The sequence below is a fragment of the Rhinatrema bivittatum genome, chromosome 1 (genome assembly GCF_901001135.1).
Source record: "Rhinatrema bivittatum chromosome 1, aRhiBiv1.1, whole genome shotgun sequence".
In the NCBI taxonomy this organism is placed as follows: domain Eukaryota; kingdom Metazoa; phylum Chordata; class Amphibia; order Gymnophiona; family Rhinatrematidae; genus Rhinatrema; species Rhinatrema bivittatum.
The window spans coordinates 118,669,169-118,683,981 of NC_042615.1; positions in this window are offsets into that span (position 1 = coordinate 118,669,169).

Genomic DNA, 14,813 nt, shown 5'->3' on the forward strand with positions numbered 1-14,813 from the left:
TATTCCTAATACTCTGTAGCATCACAGGTCAGTCTTGAGGATTAGTAGAACCCAGGAATGAGGATCTTACCGGCACAAGAAAAGACTTGTTTCTGTTGCAAAGAGTTGCAAACACTTAGACCTCTCTAGTTAAGAGCCAGCAAAAGAATAATTATGGAGAAGGCAGGCCATGCTCAGATGTCCATAGTTAAAGACATGCTCATTACAGTGTTTCACTGCTTCAAGGACTATGGCTGTGCTCAAAGTCACAAGCGTTTAAATGTATCTGCATCTATTTGATGGCACTATAGATTAATTGTGAGATGATTATGTCAATTACCAATCAATATCAACTCAATGTAATGACATTATAGGCTAAGGGAGTAAACTCTGTAGTAACTCAATCATGGACGAAACCTTTCCTCTAATAAAAAAACTGGAGATGGTTGGGACTAATGGCTCATTAAGAGACAACTATTTTGACATGGTAGCCGTTTGGACTGCAAATTTCCTGAGACATGTTTATAAGAGACTCATCATCCATCTTCAGTATGAATATTAATAGTACGCTAGTTCTCTTTGTGCTTAGATTTTCAGCGATTTCCATCTTGCACTATTTTGAGGGATTTGTGATCTTGCAAAAATAACTGGGAACTTATTGCATATGTGTCAAGATAGTTTTTGTCCTGAAAAATATTTGCTCACACATTTTAATTACTTGAAATATAATGCATTGGAATACAGAATGAAAACAGAATCCCAAGGTCAGTACTTTAGAAGTTGCATCAGCTACAGACAATCATGCCCATATTATAAATCTCTATGGGAGCTCTGCATCTAATTTTGTGTAAATACGTAAATTAGAAATGAAATTTAAAAGCATCAGCTACAGGTTTTTAGCAGTTGTTTTGAACATCTAAGTTTTTTCTGGAATTCCATAGCTTTGTCTATCAAACATTCTGGATTTCGATACTGCCACATTGATGTCATTTGTGACTGTGTATAAAATATTTCTTTAGGATAAATTAGCGTGTTTCCTGGTTCTCAACTGAAACTAAATCATTGTGCATGAAGGGATTATAAAACTAACATCAGCTAGATACAGAGGCACATTTTACTTCAGCATTTTTTATTTGATGTGGTGTTAGTAACAATAAAACCATTTATTTAGATTTGGGGTACCAAACATATTTTTAGGCAATAGGTAATTTGGAATATGGGTGTTTCTGAATGGACAAGTAGCACAATATCAGCCACGTAAGTGGGTGATGCAATTCAGTGGCCTTGATGTGGTCTGTACTGCCAGAGAGTTCAGAAAGACCTAGAAGTGTTTCCTGATCATGTGTGGGTGTTCCCATCCAGCTGCCATCGTATGAGTCTCCTCATTTTTTTCTCCTCTGCCTAAGTAAAAAGACAAATTGTTCACTCTTCAAAACTGCTCAAAATTTTTTTTGAAGTTTTTTCATTTGTTCTTCATTTTCCTTTAGTTTTAATTTTTTCCTTTTGTAGAATCTCCTAAAAAATAATTCTGGTTATATTACTAGGTATACTGCTTGATATGTAGTTGCCTGTCTCCATGGGCCATAGTTTATAGGGACCTAAAATATAAACACTATTTAAGTATGCCTGATCTGGAAAAGAGAAAGAGATCCAAGGGACTAGTACCTAAATTTTCTACACCAGAGCCCTCTCATGATAAGTGCCAGAGCTCTTCGAAATCTGAAAAAAGGAAACAGCTTCATTTTGGCATGGAAGGACTATGTACTGATTCTATTACTCACCTAGACGAGCCTTCAGCACAGAAACAGTCTGTGCTGTTCATGTCTGACACAGGAGCCAGCTCGGCGCCATCTACTAAGAAACATTCTGTGCCGGAGACCTCCGCAATAACCATCCTCAGCATCAACCCTTCCAAGGCACAATCGTTTGATATTAATTGATTGCCTCCTTCTCAACAAAGAGAAATTCAAACCAAGATGGAGCTATTATGCCAAAAAGATGTTTCTCCCATTCTAATTCCATAATCAGACTTCTCACTGACTCCTCTCCTATTCCTGCATTATATTTATTTATTTATTTAAAAACTTTTATATATCATCATTCTGAATTTCAATCATGATGGTTTACAATAAGTTGGAAACAATTAAGAATAATCAGAAAATACAATAAAAATATAGAAGTTCAAATAATTACGAAGACATAAATAATTTAAATTATAAAATAAGTTTAAAAAATAAATACAAATAAAAAATGCCAGCTAAAAGTATCAGTGAAATAATATAAAAATGATAAAAGTAAAATCAAATCAAAATTAAATAAATCTTGGCCACAAACTAGAGCCCTCAGTCAGTTATTAGGTCTCTGTACCAAATGCCTTCGCAAAAAGCTATGTTTTAAGTTCTTTCTAAAAACCAAGTGATCTGTTAGCATTCTTAGCTCCAAAGGTATTGAATTCCACAATTTTGGTCCTTGTTATGCCTGTCGGTTGCAGATGGCTGCGACAGCGAGTGCTAACTTCTTGCACCGCTCTCCTGCCCTCCCCGGGTCTGCTTGCAGCACGGGCCTGCCTACACCGCCGTGTTCCTCAGGACTTCCCATGGCGGCATGGACGCCGCTACTTCCTACTTCGATGTTGGGCCTTCCTAGACGCGCAAGCGCGTCACAGGCCCCACCTTTGAAGCCTCTTCAGTGGGAACCTCGGGGGTGTCCCAGTTTGATGATTTCATCGGACTCCTGTACTTAAGCTCCACCTTTGCCCCCAGCTAGCCAACTTGGCAACAAGTTCCATACGAGTTCTCAGCTCCTGCCTTGTGTTCCTGAGATGTCGCTACGTGCCTTGCTCCTGGACCCTGCTGGCACCCGCTCCTCGGGGGTCAGTGTGCGCTCCTACGGGGACTTGCTCCTCTGGCCTACCCCGCTTCTCGGGCTGGCTCTGCGCCTCTTGGGTCCTACTCAGCAACAAGCTCCTGCTACTCGGGTCTCCCTTGGAACACTGCGGCAACCTGTGAGTTCCTTGGTTAGCCTTCCTCGCTCCTCGGGGTTGCGCCTGTGTTCTAGCAAGACTCTCTGTGCTCTCCCACTCCTCGGACCACGCTCTCTACACAAGAGACTGCCTAGCGCCTCCCCGCTTCAAGGGGCTTGCTCCGGTTCATTCATCTACTGTCAGCTGTCTCGCTCCTCGGGCCTGCTTCTCTAGTGGACTTCCGGCACTCCTTTGCTCTTCGGGTTCCTGCCTATGTCAGCAGCTGAGACCGGCCCCGGGCTTCCCTGCCTTGTGGGTTAGCCTGCGCCTCCAAGTCTACTCTCACTACGCTGCAGCTTCGTCCCTCAGGGCTGTCCTCCCGGAGAACCTTCTGCATAGCTAATCCTGCGCCTACCGCTCCACGGTCTGTCTGGTGCCTCTCTCTTCAGAGTCTCAATCCAGGTACTACCAACGGTCTGATGCCCTACGGTGGTCACCCCCTGGTCCCTAGGGATCTCTCCACTACTGTGCCCAGAGCTCTCCGCTGTGCCTATACCTCGCCTCCTGATGGTGTGGACCTGTGGGGCTCCTCCCCACGGGCTGTAACAACTCGCACCTTGTGCCAAGGGTCCACATACCCACAAACCATAATAGTCCTGCTATTGAAATGGTCTCTCTCTAACTTCACTGAGGTGTGCTGTGCGTTTAGTTGGTACCACCAGGCGGCCTTTATCAGCAGATCTCGTTTCTTTGTGGAGTATAAAGATGAATGGTTGCATTTATCCACTCTGTATTGTTATGTAAATATGTGTGTAATAAACATAAGACTTTAAACTCAGTCCTTGATTTAACAGGAAGTCAGTGTAAGAAATTTAAAATTGGTGCTATACGATTAAATGTTTTTGGCTCCAGTTAGTATTCTAGCGGTCACATTTTGTAACAGTTGTAATGGTCTTAGGGTACTTGTTGGCAGGCAGAGTAATAACACATTACAGTAATCCAAGCCACAAAAGAGTAATGCTTGGAGTACTGTGCGGAAATGCTCATAATGTAGCAGTGGTTTTAAGCATTTCAAACTTTGTAGTTTATTGTAGCCTTCTTTAATTTTTGCACTAATAAGCTTTTTGAAATATAACTCAGAATCAATGAATATTCCTAAATCTCTAGCATAAGAGGACTCCTGAGCTATATCACTTTGTCCAAAGGATGTGGATTAACTTTGTTTATAAATTATTTTATTTATTTTTTTTAGTAAACAATTTCCTCAATTCTTCCTCCAGAAACTCAAATATAAATCCTACATTTGAGTTGCTGGAAATGTTTGCTAACCAGCCAGTTTCACAGCCCTCCATTTTCTAACAAAAGCATGAGGTTGCTTTGCTTAATTGAAAGAGCTCTACTTCATCAAGAGATAGATGAACATCTGAGGATCCTTCTGTTATACCGTTGGATTCCTAAGAAAATTCTCAGTTGTCCTATGACTTGTACTGTTATCAATCTGACAATGACTCAACAGGACTTCCTGCACTGGAACCAGCCAGGAGCCTATCCCTCACAGAAGATATGACCTATGCAGTTTCTTTACAGAAGATGGCAGAATCTATCTAATTTACCGCGTAAGAAGAAACAGAACTTATGGAGGACACATTTGGAGTCCTAAAATATATTCAAGCTCCAAAACAAGTAACATCAGTCCCTGCTCTCAGGGTTCTGCAAACATTTTAGTCAAGAATGTAGCAAACTGCAATAACACTGCCAGTGGCAAGGAATCGCGACTTCACTTATAAAGGTATAAGCATGCTCAGGTCATAGAAAAATCCACCTCCCATACAAATCATAGTATTTGAGTCAGCGCTAAAAAGGGCGAAACATTCAAGTACCTAACCAAGTAAAGATGCCATATAGCTAGTTTCCATACTCAAAAAATGTTCTCCATTAGCAATACTAATATTAAGAATAATGGCACAACACCCAAAATGGTGCAATATATGTACAATATTCTGCAGAAATTGAGAGATGCCCTCTCTCACTTTCCTTTAATTTTTCGGGATCTGTTTATCCTTATCTGAATGGCACTGAGGAATGTGTGAAACTACCAATTTGTTCTTCCTTTGATGTCTTCAATACGGCCTCTAGATCATCAAGCAATTTCAATAGAGGTCAGACAAACAACTTGGTTGGAAAGCATTGTAACTGAGAGAAGAGAATCATGAGAAATTAGCAGATATTGTTTGTAGTACAGATCAACTCTTTGCAGATAAAGTAAAAGAAACAGCAGATTTAAACAAAGACTGTTCTTCTATGTGTTGCAGAAGTGGACCCCTGGGCAGAGGGAGAGTTGGTGCAATCTGCAGGGAGGAGCCCTGCAGGTCCTCACCATTGGCAGATGGAGCTGCTAAAGAAGAGGCTCAACTAGCGCTTCACAAATACCAGCACATGTTCCCCTTAGGTTGAGCCTCCGGGTGCCAGGGCAGCTGGACTTAGGCATGGGCCTCTGTGGAAGTGAAGATCAGTCACGTGAACAATATTGTGGGCCAGCACAGAAAGAGAAAGCGGAGTCAGGTCAAGCAGACGGCAGGCAGACAGAGTTAGGTTCAGGCTGAGGTCAACGCAGGAAGAATTCTCTCTGAGTCGCAGTTCAGGCAGAGGTTTGACCAGGCAGAGTACATTCTATAACAGTAAACAGGCAGTGGTCAGTGGCAAGTGGTGGTCAAGCAGCATCAAGGTCCAATGAGAGGTCAAACCAGAAGTTCAACCCAAAGTCAAAGCCAGAACTCTGATCCAAGGTCAAAGCCAGAAGTCCAATCCGAGAGACAAGGAATGAAGAGGGGGACAAGGACCACAGGAACAGGAAGGAATGCTGAAGACAGATGAGGAAGACAAGAACTCAAGTCAAACCAGACTGCTAAAGAAACTGGGAACAAGACTTAGGCACACAGCAGGATTCAGGAACCAGGAACGCAGTCAATGCACTTCTCTAAGGAGACAACCTATTGCCACGGTAAAGAAGGGCTGCTAAGGTGGCCTCATATAGACCTCTGATGGTGGCGTCATCTTCAGGTGCATCAGGGGTTTTCTGGCCGTGGGATCTTTAAATGGGACACCATCGGAATATGTGAACTCCTAGGAGGGGTCAGAAATGGAGAGAGCATTGGCAGACCAGTCCTGTAGGCCTGCTGTGAGTCAGCGGGGAAGTTGGACGGAGTGCAACAGTCTTCCCCGGCGTCAGCGGCTGCCTGCCAGGGTCAGGGGCTAGAGGTGAATGTGACAGCTTGCGGGTTTAGCCTGCAAGCTGCCAAGTGCAACACTATGCTACAATCTGTCAGCAGCTACTTCAAGCTAGCAATCACAGAGTAGAAGGTTCCAGCCCTAACTGTAAAGAAAATAATGTTATTTCTGTAGAAGGAATGAACCATACCCAGATCAAAGATCATGCCCATAGCAGCAGAAGAGGTGAGGTAGTGCACAAGAGCGAGAGCTCCCTTGGCCTAATTAAACATCCTTGCTAAAACTACTAATGTTTGACTACCAACCTTTCAGTATGTCCCAATCACATTTAGAAAGCCTTCCAGTGGGGATTGGGGAGGTTTCAATTTTGCAGCCCCTGCTAGCCTCAAATAACTTTGGACCACTGGGTGCTAAAAGAAAAGTTCAGAATGAATTCACTGTGCACAGTTCTTCTGAATCTAGGAAGCAACCATTGGCTGAATTCCCTTGAACCTGAAGGATGCATATACTCATAGCTCCATTCACGAAGATCACAGGAAGGTTTTCCAGTCAGGGTAGCAGACAACCACTATCAGTAATGTCTTTCCATATGGGCTGGCAGTAGCTCTGAGAATATTCACAAAATGTCTTACAATTGTAGCTACTCACGCAAGGAACAGCAGCAGTTCAGTTTTTCCTTACTTGGATGATTGGCTCATATTGAGCAATACCTTCAAACAGATGAAAATGTCTTCCTGCTTCACAATACAAATTCTGAAATCACTGGAATTAATCATCAACTTTTAAAAGTCCAATCTAATCCCTTCACAGTAGTTGGAGTTCATAGGTGCATCCTAGCAGGAAAATCTTTCCTATCTTGTCAAAGAATGGAATCTTAGTACAAATAATGTGCTGTCTTTCCAATCAGATAAAGACTTTTGCACATTACTTCATGAGATGACAGCAATTGTTTATTAATCTGTTTGCTCATCTTCAAATGAGATTAGCTCAGTGGCATTTAAAATACCGACTGAATCAACATTCACGACCACTTTCTTACAAGATACATCTATCAAAAACCTTCATCCAGTCTTTGGTTTGGTGGACCCAACTTTCACACCTACTTCATAGTCAAACCTTATAACAGATGTATCTGTTGAAGGTTGGGGAGCACATTTCAGCAACCTTTCTTCTCAAGGACCTTGGAGCATTCAGGAGCAGAAAATTTCCAGTTAAATCTAATGGAACTCAGAGCAATCTTCAATGTTTTAATGGTGATAGACCATAGTTGGCAGGGAAAGTAGTACAGATTCAGATGGACAACTAAGTGGTAATGTATTACATCAACAAACAAGAAGGAACAGGTGGTTCTAAACTTTGCCAAGAGGAATATGTAATCTTTGGAATTGGGCAGTAGCGCACAACGTAATTCCTCTCTGCTATTCATCTTCCAGGGAAACAGTATCAGCGGACGTACTCAGCTGTTGTCTTCAACCACACAGGTGGTCATTAAATGATGACATAGCTCAAAAGGTTTTTCATTTCAGGGGAACCCTGCTAATAGATTAATTTGCAGCACCATTCAACAAAAACGTACCTCTGTACTGTTCGGTACTGTACTGCCTGACATTGAATGCACTTAATATTTCATGGAATTAAGGCCTTTTTATGCTTTCCCTCCAGTTCCACTAATAACCAAAATACTTCTCAAGCTAAGGAAAGAAAACAGTTTAATGATTTTGATAGCTCCCTTTTGGTATAGCCAGATATGGCTTCCCTGGCTTCAGTGCCTCCCAATTTGTTAACTATACTCCTAGGGGTATCAGCAGATGCACAGTTCAATGGGAAATTTTTCTATCTCAGCCTTCCTTTTTGTCTCTTTCCGCCTGGATGTTGCGAGGCACTGCTTTGCATTTGCCTCCAGATATTTTCAAGGTTATTCTAGCAGCAAGAAAACCTTCTACAGGGAATCCTATAACTGTAAATTGAAGACATTTTCTATTTGGTGTCAAGAACGAGACAAAGATTAATTTGTGTGTCCTATTTAAATTTTTTCGGTCTATCAGTTTGCGAAGCCAGTTTGCGAAGCCATATCGCACAGTTTTAACACCGGAAATAACTACACCTTTTTCATTGGCGTTAAGAGTCCATCAAGCTAGGTTGAGCGAACATTGTAAAAATCTCATCTTTGTGTGTGGAATCTTCACAGAGTGTACTGTTCTGTTCGTATGTCTCACACTGCATGTCAAAATGGCCCCTAACCCCTACACTACTACCTAAACCTCACCTCGAGTTACTAGGTGGGCCTCCTATAGAGGTATAAATACCTAACTACTAGAAGGGCCTTATAGCTAAGTCAGTCTCTCTCTCTCTCTCACACACATATTGTAGGTAGGAATTGCAACAATTGTGGTATTACTGCAAAGTGCGAAAAAGTAATTGCACTCTGCGGTAATACCTATGTGAAGCACAAATATAGTGCACATTGCGATAAATAGGCTATTATCATAAAACACACCCCTCTTCCTATCGCATGTGATAGTTTGATGAATCTAGCCCTAAGTTAGAACTATTGCAGTTTCCTTAGTACATCTCAAACTTACATCTGTAGAAGAGCTCTGCAAAACTGCATCTTGGTCTTCAATTCATACCTTCACTATGCATTTCTGTCTTGATGAAGATTCTATTTGATACGTCTCTGCATCAATAAAGCGTTGGAAAAGATCCAGGCATCTATTTCTTTGTGTTCACCTACCGGTATCATAGATCGCCTACCTCTGTGTTTTCTTGATGAAGATTCTAAACAATACCGCAGTTCTAATGCAATGTTCTAAACAATACAAGCAGTTCTAATGCATTTATTCAATTGGTTACTTCAGCTTGTCCATCAGCCTTTTCAAATCGTGGGTTGTAACTCAAAATGCAATGGAAAAAAAAATATTTTTCCTTGCAATCCTCAGCTTGGGGAGTCCCCATCTGTGTGGCTGATATTGTCCTGCTTGTCCACGGAGAAGGCAAAGTTGCTTACCTGTAAGAGGTGTTCTCTATAGACAGCAGGACAAATCAACCACACAGTCCCACCTTCCTCACCTTAGAATGCAAGTATAGCTTGTAGACAAACTGAGAAGACTCATATGGAGGTGGCTGAGCAGGAACAGGTGCTCAGTAAAGACTTCTAGATCTTTCCTAGTTCTCTGAGAACACAGTCCTTGTCTGTGCCATCAGCTGAACATCTACTTGTGTGACTGTTTTGTCCTGCTGTCTCCAGAGAATACCTGTTACAAGTAAGCAACTTTGCTTTCTCTGCTTTCAATTTTCTTGTTCCTCTCTTCTTCAACTTAGTCAATTGAAGACTAGTCAATAAAGAGAATCATACTCTATCTGCTCCTTAAAGCCAGGTCAGAGTGGTTTACTTCAGTTCCACTTCTATGGCATATCTGGTACATGGATGTTTTATTTTCATTCCTTCTATGAAGAAGGGGACCTATGTGTTATAGGATTCTCATGTAAATCATGGTTATGGGATAATTCATAAGTAGGTCCAGTAAAAAAAAATAAATTCAAATTTCTCCTCTGTTGCATCCAGGGAGTCACACATGCTACAGTACAGTACCACCTAGTCATGTTGAAGCACATGCAGAAAGCATGGCAAAGTAGGGAGTACATATGATAAAGTACATATTGCATGGAAGAGGAACACAACATATACCATTTACATACCTACACTTTCCATGTTTGACAAAGTTTTCTGATTTAGCTGTAGTGGAATTGAGATTTTCTTTGGTTACCGTTTTGCACTATTTTGAAGAACCCAGACTATTCTTAGTTGTTAGTAGGGTTGCTCAAATTCATTTGTTCTTTTCTTTCATGACTGCACAGTACTGTATCGCTGTTCAGTCTTGTTCAGTGAGACCCTTGTTAGTATACCGTTAATTATACAGAACAGTAACCTACCTCACATTTATCAACTAATATCCTAGACAAATCTCTACCTCTCAAAAAAGGATTTTCCCCATTCTGCTCATTCATTTTATACCATTGATTTGTAATTATTTTCTGAGTTAGTTTTAAGCCACAGCATTATTCTTTTAATATCTAATAGTGCTATAGAAATGAAAACTGTCTGTCTTTACAAGAAGAATTCAGGATGGATTTGGTTTGGATATATAAAATCAATTTTTCAAAAGAAGTAAATAATTTTTTTCCAATATGAAGCAGGCCCAAAATAAGTACATAAGTGAGATTATACATATATGGAGTATTTTAAAAAGTATTTCCAGGCAATTTTCCTGTAGCAAACTTTGTAAACATTATCAAACATTCAGGGAATTATATGGCCATATTTTCCACATTTGCTTAGAGACAAAAACAATGACTATAAAAAGATATTATGTACCCTATTAAAATTAAAGATATGATTAAGATACAACAATAAAAAAATAATTAACCCAAAACATTGAAATTTAAAAAACTATATAATGGAAACAATAGAGATTAGTAAATATGGCCACCAGTGGCTAAAGGAGCCTCATTGCCTCTGTTTCCCTCCTGGCCAATATAGTGCACATTGCATTTCTACATGTGATGATGGATAAGTGATGGATAATAAATAAGGCAGGTAGGTTTGGATTTTAATTTGCAAAAAAGTTACTGTAAAAAATATCTTGTTATATTGAAATTTTTTAACTTGCAATTTTAGTGAATTTGGGCATAAGAAAACATATACAACAGGGCCTTTCAAAAAGTGAGGAACTGAGTTTTTATACACTTTACAAATGAGTCATTTTTCTTGAGTCCAGCATTGCATACTGCTATGCTGCAAGAAGCCTGCAACTTGCTACAAGATCATAACAGCAGAATTATTGTGGTAACCTTAGCAAATATAAAAAATTGTATTTGAAACTATTCTTTATGTTAAAAAATGATTTAAAAATCTTTCAGGAGGGCAACACAGTATTAATGAAAATATTTTTATTAATCTAGCATTTGAGGGCACATTATTTGGTATAGTTAATACATAGAAAGTAACTGATATTTTACAGAACTCTGTTTTACAACTGTATTTAATTCAGATTTAGTTACATTTTTTTTGCATCAAATGTCAGAACATTGTACCAAGATCACATTTGAATTCCTACTGAACTATTTAGGCATGCATTCCAACAACCCAGCATATGGGGGAATTTTTAGAAGTGATGGTGCCTGATTTGTAAATACATTTTTCTTTGGTATTGTAAATCCACATTCAGTATAAGCAATGAAACATGCATATCTGCTGAAAGTAGCTACCCAGAATTATAATTCTAAAACTGTAATATTTGAAAGTATGTATATTTGACTTTTATTATATGTGTATCTGTTTAATATGTTATTTATGTTTTATTGTAATTTTTGTAACAATATGTAATCAATGAATATATTTGTACCCGAAAGAATTATGTATTTTTCCATTATTATTTGTGAAAAAAATCAATATGATTACAAGTGTCTGCATCCAGAAGCATATTTCAGTATAGGATAACATCTAAATGTCCATAGAATGTAAAACTTATTGAAGATGTTTGCTGTTCTTCCCTTTAAATCTGGAGTTTCTGACACTAACAAGTACAATGAAATGTTTACAGATGCTTGTACTTGCTTCTTGGAAATATAGAAACATAGAAACATAGAAACATAGAAATGACGGCAGAAGAAGACCAAATGGCCCATCCAGTCTGCCCAGCAAGCTTCCCTCATTTCTTCTCTCATACTTATCTGTTTCTCTTAGCTCTTGGTTCTAATTCCCTTCCACCCCCACCATTAATGTAGAGAGCGGTGATGGAGCTGCATCCAAGTGAAATATCTAGCTTGAGTAGTTAGAGGTAGTAGGGGTAGTAACCGCCGCAATAAGCAAGCTACACCCATGCTTATTTGTTTTTACCCAGATTATGTTATACAGCCCTTATTGGTTGTTTATCTTCTCCCCTGCCGTTGAAGCAGGGAGCTATGCTGGATATGCGTGAGGTATCAGTTTTTTTCTTCTCCCCTGCCGTTGAAGCAGAGAGCTATGCTGGATATGCATTGAAAGTGAAGTATCAGGCACATTTGGTTTGGGGTAGTAACCGCCGTAACAAGCCAGCTACTCCCCGCTTTGTGAGTGTGAATCCTTTTTTCTTCTCCCCTGCCGTTTAAGCAGAGAGCTCTGCTGGATGTGTGAAGTAACAGTTTTTCTTTTCCCCTGCTGTTGAAGCAGAGAACTATGCTGGATATGCATTGAAGTGAAGTATAAGAATGGAGTGATCAAGCTAGTTGAAAGGCATCAGGAATAGAGGAAGGTGGAGGTAGTAATTTGGATATTTGGTTTGGGGTAGTAACCGCCGTAACAAGCCAGCTACTCCCGTCTTTGTGAGTGCAAATCCTTTTTTCCACATTTCCTCTTGCTGTTGAAGCTTAGAGTGATGTTGGAGTCACAGTAACCATGTGTATGTTTATTGAATAAGGGTATTGTCTCCAGGCAGTAGCCATCATTCTGGCGAGTCACCCACTCTTCATTGGCGGCCTCTTGACTTTATGGATCCACAGTGTTTATCCCACGCCCCTTTGAAGTCCTTCACAGTTCTGGTCTTCACCACTTCCTCCGGAAGGGCATTCCAGGCATCCACCACCCTCTCCGTGAAGAAATACTTCCTGACATTGGTTCTGAATCTTCCTCCCTGGAGCTTCAAATCGTGACCCCTGGTTCTGCTGATTTTTTTCTTATGGTAAAGGTTTGTCGTTGCCTTTGGATCATTAAAACCTTTCAAGTATCTGAAAGTCTGTATCATATCACCTCTGCTCCTCCTTTCCTCCAGGGTGTACATATTTAGATTCTTCAATCTCTCCTCGTATGTCATGCGATGAAGATCCTCCACCTTCCTGGTCGCCCTTCTCTGTACCGCTTCCATCTTGTCTTTGTCTTTTTGTAGATACGGTCTCCAGAACTGTAAACTCCTATCTGCATAGGATACAGAAAAGCCAATGAGAAGTGTAGGACCAATCAGACACCCACACACATACATGTTCATGAGACCACATGTTCAGGATACACACCAGTCATATATTTCTTTGTAACTATAAAGGCACCATTCAGATTATATTAAGACATTGCCAAATGTATGTTGGATGGGGCGATTGTACTTTTCAGGAAATTTGATAATGTTTAGCCTTTATATTAAGTGATTTTTAAGTAAAACTGTATCATGGATTTTAATGTCTTAATACTGCTGAAGTTTTTGTACTAAATTGGTGCATATAGTTCATGTAGAGCATTGTTAATAAAACTATGGAATTGGTTGTTTGAGAAGTGACTGGATACAAACTCTGAAATATAAGGTTTAAATAAAGGAAGATATACTTTGAGCACTTACAGTAGTCATAAGTTGGGATAGCGCGCATGTATACTTTTGTGTGTGGGGAGGTTTGGAAGATGTTTATTTAAAAAACGTATATGTCACATAACCAGTAAAATTCAATGAAAATGGTTTACAGAATAACACACACACAATAAAACGAACAAACTGAAAACAATACATCAACGCTGCTGTCTACCAGCTCCACAAATCAATCCTTCTCCATCACCAGCTCTTATTTCCACCCTCAACCCTACCCAACCCAACCCATCTTCTCTCAAGTATTCTTAAAGGGTAATAAATGCGTTTTGACTATCTTCCACAATTTAAAATAATTGGACTCCTTATCAGGTCAGGTAAGCCATTACAAAACTAGGGAGTTGTGGATGTAAATGCGCATTTTGAACCATGACTAAATCTAAACTTACAACTGTAAGTGAACTTTAACCACTCACCATGGGAAGCTCAAAATAAATGCTCTGACCTATACCAAGCCAATTTAGCCAACAGATATTGTGGGCCATTACAACATATGTAATATCTGTTGGCTAAATTGGCCATTACGTATGTTGTAATGGCCCACATATATTGTGGGCCATTATATATACGCAAAGGGGTAGATTTTGAAAAACTGCGCGATCGCGTACTTTTGTTTGCGCAGCAGGCGCAAACAAAAGTACGCTGGATTTTATAAGACGCGCGTATCTTCTAAAATCCTGGATCGGCGCGTGCAAGGCTGCCGATTTTGGGCAGCCGGCACGCGCCGAGCCGCGCAGCCTGCCTCCGCTCCTTCCGAGGCCGCTCCGAAATCGGAGCGGCCTCGGAGGGAACTCTCTTTCGCCCTCCCCTCACCTTCCCCTCCCTTCCTCTACCTAACCCACCCCCCGGCCCTATCTAAACCCCCCCTACCTTTATCCATGGATTTACGCCTCCCGGAGGGAGACGTAAATCCACGCGCGCCAGCAGGCTGCTGGCGCGCCGAGACCGGACCTGGGGGCGGTTCCGGAGGGCGCGGCCACGCCCCCGGAATGCCCCGGCCCGAAACCACACCCCCGGGCCTGCCCCCGAAATGCCCCGCCCCCGACACGCCCCCTTCCGAAAACCCCAGGACCTACGCGCGTCCCAGGGTTCTGCGCGCGCCGGCGGCCTATGGAAAATAGGCGCGCCGGCGCGCAAGTCCCTGCTCGCGTAAATCCGGGCGGATTTACGCGAGCAGGGCTTTGAAAATCCGCCCGTATATATATAGCTAAGCCCCTTATATACACAATGGTTGTCTCTCTCTCTTCTCTTTCTCCAGA